The 12704-nt window shown below is 29.3% G+C and overlaps 1 long non-coding RNA gene across 2 annotated transcripts in view; it reads right to left on the bottom strand.

The window, feature by feature from the left end:
- LOC130666307 (uncharacterized) overlaps positions 1-12704 on the bottom strand; it is a 137375-nt gene that overhangs the window by 121980 nt on the left and 2691 nt on the right. For both annotated transcript variants that reach the window (XR_008989654.1, XR_008989653.1), the window contains exons 2-4: positions 11374-11458; positions 10377-10528; positions 10063-10115 (exon numbers count right to left, since the gene is read on the bottom strand). This is a non-coding gene — a long non-coding RNA (uncharacterized LOC130666307). The remainder of the gene's footprint in view (positions 1-10062; positions 10116-10376; positions 10529-11373; positions 11459-12704) is intronic.

Below are 12704 nucleotides of genomic sequence, written 5' to 3'. Positions count from 1 at the left end.
GATATCTTAATCAATTATTTATTGAAATAATTGTGTTTCTAATTAACAGCTGTTTCTATTAAATATTAATTTATTCAAGTGTTAAAACTCCGGACCGGAGTGAATGCGAATTGAAATAAAATCTGCGTCATTCCGAAGTCACTTTGCCCATAAAAAAATCGCAATTTATTCCTTATGCGGAGTGATTTTTTTTTTTTTAGCTTCGGAATTCCGAGTGACGGAATGAATTCGGATTAAAATAAAATCCATATTCACTCCCGATTTCTTAAAGTGTAGAACGAAATTCCATTTTGAAATAATTTTTAGGCCCGAGTTATCGTGCCCCGGATATAAAAATTTTTTTAATGAAAATTACGAAAAAGTAAAATTAAATTTTCTTTAAATGAATAAAAATAATTGAGATCTAGTACACAATAATACAAAAAAAAATTATTCACTTATAGGTGAGCCATTTTGACCCGGTAGTCCCTATAGATTCAAGTATCTAACACAACAATAAAAAAAAGGACAACAGATAAATTAATAAAGGGATGAATAAAAAAAAAAAAGGTTGGTATAAATAGAAAGTAAAACGGAGATAGAATAGTGTTGTAGGAAAACCGGAAATCATAAATAATATTTCTTATGAACAAGTGCAACGATTTACGGAGTATATCCGGGCGATTATTCGAGTATTGTCAGGGCAAAGGGTCAAAGAGAAATGGTTTAGGAAGAGTGTGAGTGTTTCACAAGTGTATCCGTACGAACCACCTACATAATTTATAACACTGTATGTATACCAATACTGACTACTGTCACCCTACTATTATATCTTCATATATATGAATATATATATATATATACATACAGACCATTTGTAAATGGTATTACGTACGCATGGGCTGTTCAGGATATCACACAGCTATTTCCGTTGATACCGTATCCGTCACTGACTATCGCTTGAGTACAATGTTACTCAGTAAATATTATTCATATCTAAATAGTCATCGCTACAAACGTTGTATTATAATAAAATGAAATTATAGTAATTTTTTTATATAATTTTACATTTCTACTGTAAAAAAAACGTTTAAAAATGTTTTGAGTTATTAAAATAAAAATAAATCAATACAATTTAGTATTGATTACAAAAGACGAAAGTGGATACATATAGGAAAGGCGAAGATTTACAATAGATATAGATTTGTTCATACACTAAAAAAAAAAATACTGCTGTGAGAGCAACATCATTGGGTTACATATATATTTGATACATCTTCTACAAGATATACACCCTATATATTTGTTTCGATTAATGGTACCCAGACAATTCAAACAAATTTAGCTCATAGAAATTTATCTCAATTACGTTCTAATCTTACTATAGAATTTCTCTGTACCCCTCCTTCCTTCCCGGGTCGATAAATTTGATGTATTTTCGTCTGATTAATATTTTCTCGGACTCGTTGATCAATCTTTCAGTTTATTAAAAAATTTAGCACTGTTTTTATAGCCTGCCTTGATAAAAAAATTAAAGCATTATAAGAAGACTAGAGTGTAAAAAATCGGGAGTGAATTTGTAGTGGAAAGAATTTTATTTAAATCCACATTCACTCTGATGCGAAGTTTCTACATTAAAATAATCTCGCTTTAGGAGTAAATTTTACTCCAAGGAGATTAAATAAATATTTAGTCATCCTCTGGCATTCACTACGAATTAAATCCGCGTTCCCGCCGAAAATTTTTTTACAGTGTATACTAGTGTGCTTAAAAAAAAACTTTAATTTTTTTTTTTCGCTCTTACACCCTGAAATGTTCATGGTTGCCGAGAAAAAAATAGCTCAACTCTAAAAGGTCGCTATTTTAATTTTAATTTCCCATCTGATTTACATGTAAAAATTTTTATTTTCATTCGAAGCTTAATTACTCGTAAGCTGCTCAATATTTTTTAAATTTATACATAAATCTTCAAAACTGATTACTCAAGCTTTTTAAAACCCCATGATGAGTCAAAATTATCGCCAATTGAAGCTAGCAAAAAACAATGAAATTGAACAATTTTATTTAGAAATACAAAATCGATACTTTTCAGATAACTTCAATTGGCGTTTCAATTATGATAATTATGACTTGTCATAGGGTTTTGGAAAGCTTGAAGGATCAGCTTTGAAGATTTATGTATAAATTTACAAAATATTGAGCAGCTTACGAGTATTTAAGCTTCGAATGAAAATAAAAATTTTTACATGTTAATCAGATGGGAAATTAAAATTAAAATAGCGACCTTTTAGAGTTGAGCTAGAGAGCCCATCTTTTGGAAGGATTTTTTTCTTGGCAACCACTAACATTTTAAGGGGGTAAGAGCGAAAAAAAAAAATTAAAACCTTTTTTTTTTTTAAGCACCCTAGTGTATACAAGACTAAATCTGGATACTAGGTTTTAAAAGTAAAAAATTTTAACGTAAAAAAAAAATCATTTATATATAATATATAATATACCCGTAGGGCAAAATAATTGTGACATATACATGCACTGATATATATCGCTATCTAGACATATATAAATATACATTTAGGTCCGGGTATATGTATACATTTATAGGGAATTGTCGACAAAAGATTTAATAATGTAAAAGTACAAAAATAATCGTCTCTTTGTAAGTTTTGAAATTTGGTTGCTGTATGTATAGATAAATATATACATTCTAATGCAAGTTTTTTCAGTGCCAAAACGAATAGTCTACATATTTTCGTTAACAAAAATTTGTATTAATCCAAATAAAATAAATATTTAAAAAAAAACTAAATAAAATACCAAAATTTTTTTTCCACGCTGAGAGGTTTTTTTAAAAAAAATTATTGTTTCAATGTTAAAAGCAACCAAAGCTTTAGAAACTAAAAAAAAATATATCCGTAAAAATGAACACGTATATGGTATAATAGAATAAAAAAAAGACATAAAATAAAATTTACAATTGGCAGTAGGGTAGTTGTTACGTTACGGATGAGGGAGGCTTTGTAATGGTGGTAGTGAGGAAGTAGGGTGAGTGAGTAGAGTCGGTCGGATGACGACTGAGGTAGAAAAAAAAAATTGTAGGTGATGTTATTATTCAGACGGGAGTATAGAAAGTAACAAGAATATATAGACGAGTGTATACATACAATAGAGAGTTCGCCAGAGGAGATACATCAAACTTTACCAACTTACTGGTTATAAAGTAAAGCGTGGCCGTATGGAGTTTACACGCAAGCTTTTCGGTCGTATCCTCACCCGTACTACGGAAGGGAGTAGATATCCCGGCTCGTCCAATCTTCTTTATGTCCTTACAGTTTCTCAAACTGCCTCCACAGTGTCGATCGATTTCACACGACACTGCGATCCGTTATCCCTAAGTTATATACACTCTCAGCTGTCCCACAAGGAGCTAAATCTTTTTTTCATATTTTCTTCTGTTGACCCCTACTATACACTCTCTTCTTTTTTCTTTTTCTGTCACTCGTCATAGTCACTTGCCACTTACTACAATTTTCTTCATACTCTATGTCATTTATAAATCGACTTTTTTGACAACCGATTTTTTTTTATTTTGTATAAAAAAAAATTGTGTAAGAAAGTTTATATATATATCATTTTTCTTGTAAATAATTTATATAAAAATAAACGCACCGGTTTTGTAGACCACATAATTTGTGAACACACTATATTTCATTTTAACATATGAAGAATATAAAACATGTTGTTACTGTGATTATTTTAATTAAAATTTATTTGAAACCAAGCAGGCACCCGGATATTTAACTGCACGGATAGGGCTCCGATTGTGAGCACAGCCAAATACTTGAACAAAATGTAACGCTTTTTTTATTCAGCTAGATATTTGCAAGGCCAGTCGGGTGTCTGATCAGTTAAAATTTTCCTATTCAGGCACTTGGCTAGGTCACAGATTTCACTCCGATTAGACATCTTCGAGGATTATGTGATTGGCGTATCAGTTATGCTGACTTGTAATCGAACGCCCGAACAAATTTCTATCAGTACTACTATTTTTTTTCTCAACATAGACTTATGCAACCCGGGTAAAAAAAAATAACTTGATTTTGACTTTGACTTGATTTTGTCTTGCTAGACTTGCTTTATTTTCAATTTTTAAAATTACGCCAAAATCAGGTTATTTTTTTACCCGGAAACCCTGACTAAAAATAAGGAATTTTAATCACAAATTTCGAATTTCCGATCATATAATCATGAATTAATGCCTGTTACTTTACATAAGAAAGAATGACAGCGGTTACTAGATTAAACTCATTATTTCCTGTATACTTTGAGATAAAAAGGTAAGATTATACATTTTATATATACAATGTGAAAAATCGGGAATTAATCCAAAGTGGATACGGAGTGAATTCTCCGAACAAGAGTGGATTAATAAAAAATCATCCAGCTCGCGTTCACTCTGGAAATTTTACAGCACAGAATCCAAAAATAGGGCTTATTAATCATTTTAGTCCATGTTGAATTAATTTATGTTTAATATGATTGATAAAGTTTATCGCTTTATTCACTAAAATATACTTCTAAATGAAATCAACGTCATTCTTACGTATTAATTATGAATGCGTGCATTCTTTATATTCAAATTAAAGTATTAAATGGATTTATACTATAATGAAACGAGTGTTTAAATTTGATAAGACGTCGTGGAAGGTAAATTCAATGATCTTATTTGAGAATAGTTTTTCATTCAAATAAAATGAATGATTGAATTATATCCCATTATCCCAAACAAAAAAATCTGAAAAACGGTTGACCCTGTGGGCCAACCCCAAAACCTCCCGCTGTTTTTGAGCTCAGAGAGCTTATTATTAGTAAACTTTTGAGCTCAAAAAACGGTTGGACCAAAAAAATATACATATCGCTGGGAAGTCTACAGTATCCGTGGCGCCGCCGAATAACCGCGAATTCTTGCAGAACTCGACGGAACAAGACTTTTTTTTCAAATAGCGATAACTTCTTCAAAAATGGACTAATTCAGACGTTTTTTTTTTTTTTTTCAAAATTCTCGTCTTCAAGTGTACTTTACGGAAAAAAAATACAAAAAAAATGAAGATTTTAAAATCTATGAAATTTTACAGTTTTTAGAAAAAATGGCACTTTTTTCGAAATCAATTTTTCTCAACAACTAGGCGAGATATCGAAAAAAATTGTTCTTTAAAAAAGTCGTATTTCGTCAAGCTCTATGAGAATTCGCGGTGCCACGGAAACCGTAGAATCCCCCGACAACCGAAAGAGCTTGTTGAGACTCAGATTTGATCAAACTTAGAAACAAATCGGTCGGACGATTTACAAGTTATGGAATAAAAAACTAAAAGAAAATTTTTTTTTACTTCTAATTTTAGTAAAATTTGTAAACTACTTGACTGATCGACTTAAAAATCTAATCAGTTCTAAGTTTTAAGCCTTGATAAGCTTTTTCGATTGCCGCCAAAGATATCGTCGGAAAAAAAAAATTACTCACACACACACACAGGCGGAAGTCCATTTAAAAATAGTCAGAATAGCTTCCTACACAGTTAGAAATTTCGTGTTAAATTCAACTCAAGTCGTGTGTAGCAAACGATCTACACAAATTTTATGTTAAATATTTGAACACATAAAATCTGTTATTTTGACAGAATATTTGTGTAAATTTAACATACTTTTCGTGTTAAAATGATCTAATAAATATAAACACATATTCTAACCAACTCAAGTTATACTGATCTAATCTTGGTACAACTCATGTCAATTTAGCAAACATTGATTTTCTGTGATTTTTCTAAAAAACGGAGCTATGAATCTTCCTTCCGTAAAATTAAAATAAAAAAATCATTGAACCTGATCATATAAATATGAAAGTTATCTATGATTATATTTAATTGTATATCAATTATAATCTAATTTTCTTTGCAGAAAAGGCTGCTACAATGCTTTGCTTGGTTATATAGTAATGAAGAAATGCGCGGGAATGTTTCGCTAAGCAACACAAATTTCATGTTGATTTTCGAATAACACATGAAATGTGTTACATTCCAAATTTTCTACTCATTTAACATAAAAAATCTGTTAAAATAAAATAACACAAACGATTTATATCGAACTTGAAAATCAACACAAAAAATTGAACCTAATAATTTTTCAACACAAATACACAAAATTTCGAATTGTATAGTACCTTAAAATGCAAAAATCTGATGAAAAGTAGATTTTCGAAAATCGTACCAAAACCAATAACTTTCCCTTGTTTGAAAATTTTCAATTTTTATAACGGGAGGATAGAAATACGTGAGTATAACTAATGTAAAAATTAAAAAAAATTTTAAGCATCCATCCTTCATCGCATCCGCAATCTTATATACGAAGAAGTCACTCTTAACATCCCAAAGGAGCAATTCAATCTTTGCCACACAATCTTCCCTACGGCTATCAATGTTTCCGTAGAAGTATATACAATACGAATGAAAAAAGACCCAGGATATAAAAAAAAAATAAATAAAAAATAACCACAACTACTGTGAAAACCGGTTCCTATAATCTGACACCCGCTATCATCCAATACGCTCGATACACTCTATTCCATTTATTCCAATATATTTCCTACCCCGGTGCATATTTTTCAATATCCATTTTGTTATTATATTTTTTTATATTTTATCATTATTATTATTATGACTATTTTTTTTTCTTTAATGTTTAACGATCGATTCAGTACTGAATTGTAATTTCACAACTTTAAACTTATTTAATTAAAAGATAATAAAACAAGAGAGAAAATTAAATGTAAAAAAAAACTTTTAACAGTGAACGTGGTCAGAGAACAGACGAGGCAGTTGTCACTGAAAGAAAGCACATACTAGAGAATTTAAACGAATATCAGAATTTCTACGACTACACGAAAAAGGCGGCATTCTAGTCTACTTAAATTTCATACTACGTTTTATTGCAACTCCTACTTTAATTTTCCCAATTAAATACTTTTATTTCAATTTATTTTCATAACACTGTCAATTTAAATATTTAAAAATTAATTACTCTTATTTATATAGGCGACGCTTAATTTTTTATATGGTCATAATTTTTTAGTTCGCAATTAATTGGGAAAGATTTTTCAATACGATGACTTTGAAGAATTAACCCTCAAAGTAAGGTATCACCCACCCTCTTTCTCGCACTCAGAGAAATGAACAGAACTATCTTCGTTGCACTCATACAGTAAATAAAAATTTTAAAACGATTGTTCTTGAAGATAGTTAAGGTTCCGGAAAACGTTAAAACCTCTCCATTAAAAGTTTATAATCTTTATCGGCGAATCAAATTGAATCGAAAATCATTTGCCGTTACTTCTTAACAATCACGTGAATCAGAAGTCCCCAGGCAATTTTAAACCTAAAATTTCAATACTTACTGTCTTCAAATAAATCAGTGAAAAGTCCTGCGAATCAGTGAATATTCATTGCGAATCAGTTCCGAGTATTTCACTGATTGAATTAGTGATATACTTGAGACTATTTGTGTAGTAAATATTCACTGATTGGATTACTTTTCACTGATCCATTTTAAGAGAGTATAGGCCAGTAAAAATAGAACTTAACCTCGCACTAAATTTCCGATCCAATTTTTTTTCTTTTGTAAGATTTAGGATTACTTGAGTATAAAATTACAAAATGCTGATAGATTCCGGTGGAGCTTCAGGTGCCATCTTGAAAAAACTTTTTTGGCCGATATCTCAGAAACTATGCATTTTAGGGCAAAAGTTATGGTAACCATTATTGTAGAGAATAAAATTTCGCATCTTTTGTTTACTGTAAACTTTTTTTGTAAAACTCACTGTTTACGATTTACGGCTCATTTCATGAACCGGTTTTTCTATCTCGGCCAATAACTCTTATAATATTGGATTAATCAATAAAATACATCTATCCATTTTTAAAGATCAATCTATTTTCTACAACTTTTGTTTAAAACTTTCTTTTCTAGTATCCATACTTTTTGAGCTATAGGACGTTCAATGTTGGACTACCAGGCGCAAGTTCGAAAATTTCAAGGTATGCATAGAGTAGAATCGTACAAATTTAACAAATAAATTTAAAAAAATATCCCGATTGTTTACGTACTCTACAATCAAAAGTTCATTTCCTTGCTTGCAATACACGGAAAAAAATAATCGGTAGCAGCTACCAATCAACGACCGGTTCCTTATATTTTCTGTAAAAATCTCGTGTAACATCCCTTAAAAGAAGTTATTTGTGCCCACTGAAATTGGTCAGTGTAGAACTGAAATAATCGGAAGCTGCTACTGAATAACAGTTCTTCGAAATTTAAACTCAAAATATCTTGATATTTATTCAGTTTTTCAGAAAATTACAAGATATCTTTTTCGTAGAGAATTTAAAGCGCTACAAAAAAGGTCTCCTACGATTTGTTGGATGACTCGATATTTACAAAGATATTTGCAAAAAACCAATCACACTTTTTTATTGATAACTTGGAAAATTTCGATGAAAAATTTATCACTTGATGTACTAAAATAAATATACTTTTTAAAGATTCAACTTTTTTTCATCATTTCTACGTCAAAGACCAATAATTTTTCAACAATTTGCCAGAAGATTTAGTCAAAGAAATTGCAAGTTAACAAAGTCATAGCTATTTTTATGCAAAAAGTCATTTCTTTCGTTTTTTTCATCATAACTATTTTTTTTTATAACTAAAAGTAGAAATTGATGATGAAAATGAATACTAGCGTATATAGAAATATTTCAATATAATTTCAATAAAATTCCTTGTAAAAATATTGATTTTTACATCCGAGTATGACACTTGTATCCTGTAGACCCCTTACGGCCGTTATAAATCGCACCGGAAGTGTGACCGTTGAGGGTTAAAAAGAAATAATAAATTATTTAACCAAGTGACAGCTTGTTCTGAATCAATTTCAGTAGCATGTTCTTCAATAATCTGAGTGACACAAATAAATGTATCCCGATCAACACTCAATTATCGTACAATAAATATAAAAAAAAAAAAGTAAATAAAAAAAATGTGCCAACATATTTTAATAAAATTACAATATCTGGATTTCTATTGTAATAAATAACGTTTTATAAAAATAGCAATCTCAAGTATTTGAGTAATAAATTTTACGATATAAAATTTTAAAAAATCAATGACATACATCAAATGTTTTAAATATATTTTAGTTGAATTCCCTACAACATTTTAAATAATAAAACTCATGCATATGAACATTTCGCGAATTCTGAATACAATAAAGAACCTCTTCATCGCATATCTATGCATAAATCCTTATTTTTAAAAGCACTTACAATATTATTTATAAAAAATAATATAAATATCTATATCTGAGGAAAAATACAAGTGAACTAGATTCAAATATATCTATATGGTAAATATTCGATAACTGAATAGCGAATAAATTCTATCAAAGATCAAATAAATCCATCAAAGTTTACATATAGGAATCAAACTCAAATCGAGGATAAAATTTGTAAAAATAAAAAAAAACAATTTCTTCAATGTATCAACGGATGAAATGAAAATATGTTATAAAGTAATAGCAAATAATTGTAAAATAAATCCAACCTGTCAATAAACCGATTACCAGATCTACAAATGCCAGGATGTTGAAAAAAAATAGTAAATAAATAAAATAAAAATGTGAAAAACGTGACCCGAGCATACTGAGTGTGTGCTTTCAGTGAGTGGCGGTGGTAGTTTTACTAATATTGCTAAGTGCATCGTCAGCCGGTTGACGCACAGCGCTATCATACGATATATACCTACTGCTCGTCTCTTCAATTCTTTTCAACCCTCCTTCTTTACATTTCCCAACCAACCAACAAACCACCAGCTCATTCACCCTCATATTTTCCTACTCTTTTCTTACCTTCAACCTTTTACACTAATATTTCTACATTAAAACCACCGACACCCTGTCATTGTCATTACTCTTTGGATCTTTGTTACATTTTATCTATATACTTAATTGTAGTAAAAAAATACGGACAAAAAAATTAAAAAACTTACCACCAGAGAATTAAAGCTTGAGTTATGACGTTTTCTTAAGCAATGACGGTCACCTGAAAAAGGAATAATTAAAACATTAATTAGATTTAAATAAATTATAATTATTACAGTGAACTTTTTTAAATATTATAGAACAAGAGCTTTTAAATATTCAAAATCAAATTTACACAATCGTATATATGTATATAGATTATGACAATGCATTTTAAAGTGGTGGAAATAGCATTTAAGGATTACTAAATTTAGCATAATATTAACAGGTATAAGATATAACGAAGCATACGAAGGGCATGAGAAAATTATTCATGGATTACCTCACTTGTCTCAGTCGTCGTATCTCCCAATTCCCCTTGCAGCAGAGTCTCTCGCACCAAAAGAGCCTCCATTATAATAATTGCTTCTTCATCTTGGCGTTTCTGCGGCAGCAGTTCAACTGCATTCCTCTCCTATCCTCTACTTACCGGTCCTACAAAATAATAAGCATCTGTATTGTTATATTTCCCGGTGTTGCACCTAGATTAAATACCAATGATAGATCCTCAGATATAAATTTATGTCACGTGTGTTAAGCGCTATTGTTATTACCATTTTATAATATTCAATGATGCATTTTATGAATAAAATTCTCGTATAACACGTCAACCACTTAATCATATGGTTATTTTAAACATTTCATATCTCACGTTATACAATGATAGATATTTAACATTTGTTATTATTATAAGTATTTTTTAACTACAAATATTACTGTAATGGTTCTTTAAATAATATATGAATGTAAAAAGGTGACACTCTAGTGTATATTTTTTTCATTTCATAAAAATCTTTAGGTATATATGTGAATACTTGAGTTATACATTCTCTAAAAAGCTCTAGATATATATTTATACTGTATATGTGTGGATGTATGTATTTAGATATAAAGAAAGAGCGAGAGGCTTAAGCCTCTCAAAGATCAAGAAAAGAAATATTACTCACAGTCGGGCTTTTTCGCCTGACAAATGTTTCCTAACGTTTTGCAACCGTAAAATTGTGTACAAAGTGAATGCATACCTTTTGATAAAATAGTATTTACTTATTTAAAATTTTTTTTATTCAGACGTTTTTTTTCATCAAAAATAAAAAAATTAATAAATGTATGCATACATACATATAAAGATTTTTATTTACTGTAAAAAATATATCGCCTAGTAAATTGTTAATAAAATTTATTTTATTAATATTATTGCACACCTCAAGCGCGGAAGCGCTGAGGGTGCTTTATAATCGATTTTTATCATGTCGTACCATAAATATAAATTTTTTACTTACTTAATTTTGATCTCCGTTTTTTCCACAAAATACTCGGTGAGATTAAATCAAAGCGCAGGTGTGATTAAATGGACTTAATGGGAACCTAAAGGAAAAGATATTGTTAATGATACTAGCAACCAATAAAAACCATGTGTTAAATGTGCCCGGATAAATAATTTTTAAATTCGTGAATCTTATCAGATTTTTTGAAAATTGTTTTCCTCGTGAGAATTATAATTAATGCGATATAATCATTTATAAAATTAAATATTATATCGAGCATCGCGTTACAAACCCCAAAAGGACATATTTTTATATTTTCATTATCTTTTCATGATTCTAAAAAAGTTCGATATGTGGAGCTTTTAAACTTGAGACAGATTAGAACTTCGAAAGAAACTTTTTTTTGAACTTTTGTGATTCTGATAGTGAAAAAAAAGTTTGTGTAGGACTTGATTTTGGGTAAAAAAAGATCGTTTTTAAAACATATTTTTACTTCATTTTACCCTCGTTCCGAAAAAGTTCCCATTAGAAACCAATGGAGATCAAAAAACGTTCATAAAAAATTCCAAATTTGAGATTTTTGAACTTTTTCGGAACCAGGGTAAAATGTAGTAAAAATAGATGTTCAAAAATATATTTTTTTTATTCAAATTTCGCTCATATAAAATCCTACGTTAACTTTTTTTTACTTTCAAAATTACAAAAGTTCAAAAAAAGTTTCTCTCGAAATTTTAATCTGTCCCTTGTTTAAGAGTTCCACATGTCGAAATTTTTTAGAATCTTTTTGGATCAAATTTTTTTTTACACGGGAAGGGCGTATAATTTTTTTTTCCTTGTCAATCGCTTTTTTGACGTATTAAAGCTAAAAATTTTTTTCCAATTTTCAACATTAGAAGGAGCCTACAAAATAATTAGCAATATAAAAAAAAATTATACGCCCTTTTGACTTTAAACTTGGTGACTAAAGCCTAAAGGGAGTATAAAAATATACGTCTTTTTGGAACTAGTGACGCGATACGAGTAATATTCGCAAGACAAGAATTATAAATGCCTTTAAAATACAAGTACTACGTATGTAATTATTGAACAAAAAATAAATTATCAATTAAATCATATGCAAGCTTAAAATCTTATCTTTAAATCTGTCGATAAAGTGTCAGTAGATACGAATATCTTTGATAGTTTAAAAATTTAATCATCTTCAATAATTTAATAATTGAAGTCGATAATTATTAAATATTTTTGTAGATATAGTTTATCAATATTCCAAGTATGCATAAAATAGTATTCAAAAAGCACTGGAAAATTAATTTCGAGTAAAATGTAAGAAATGTAAAATATAATTA

This window comes from Microplitis mediator, chromosome 4 (genome assembly GCF_029852145.1).
Source record: "Microplitis mediator isolate UGA2020A chromosome 4, iyMicMedi2.1, whole genome shotgun sequence".
NCBI lineage: Eukaryota > Metazoa > Arthropoda > Insecta > Hymenoptera > Braconidae > Microplitis > Microplitis mediator.
This window is presented reverse-complemented; position numbering and strand designations above follow the sequence as displayed.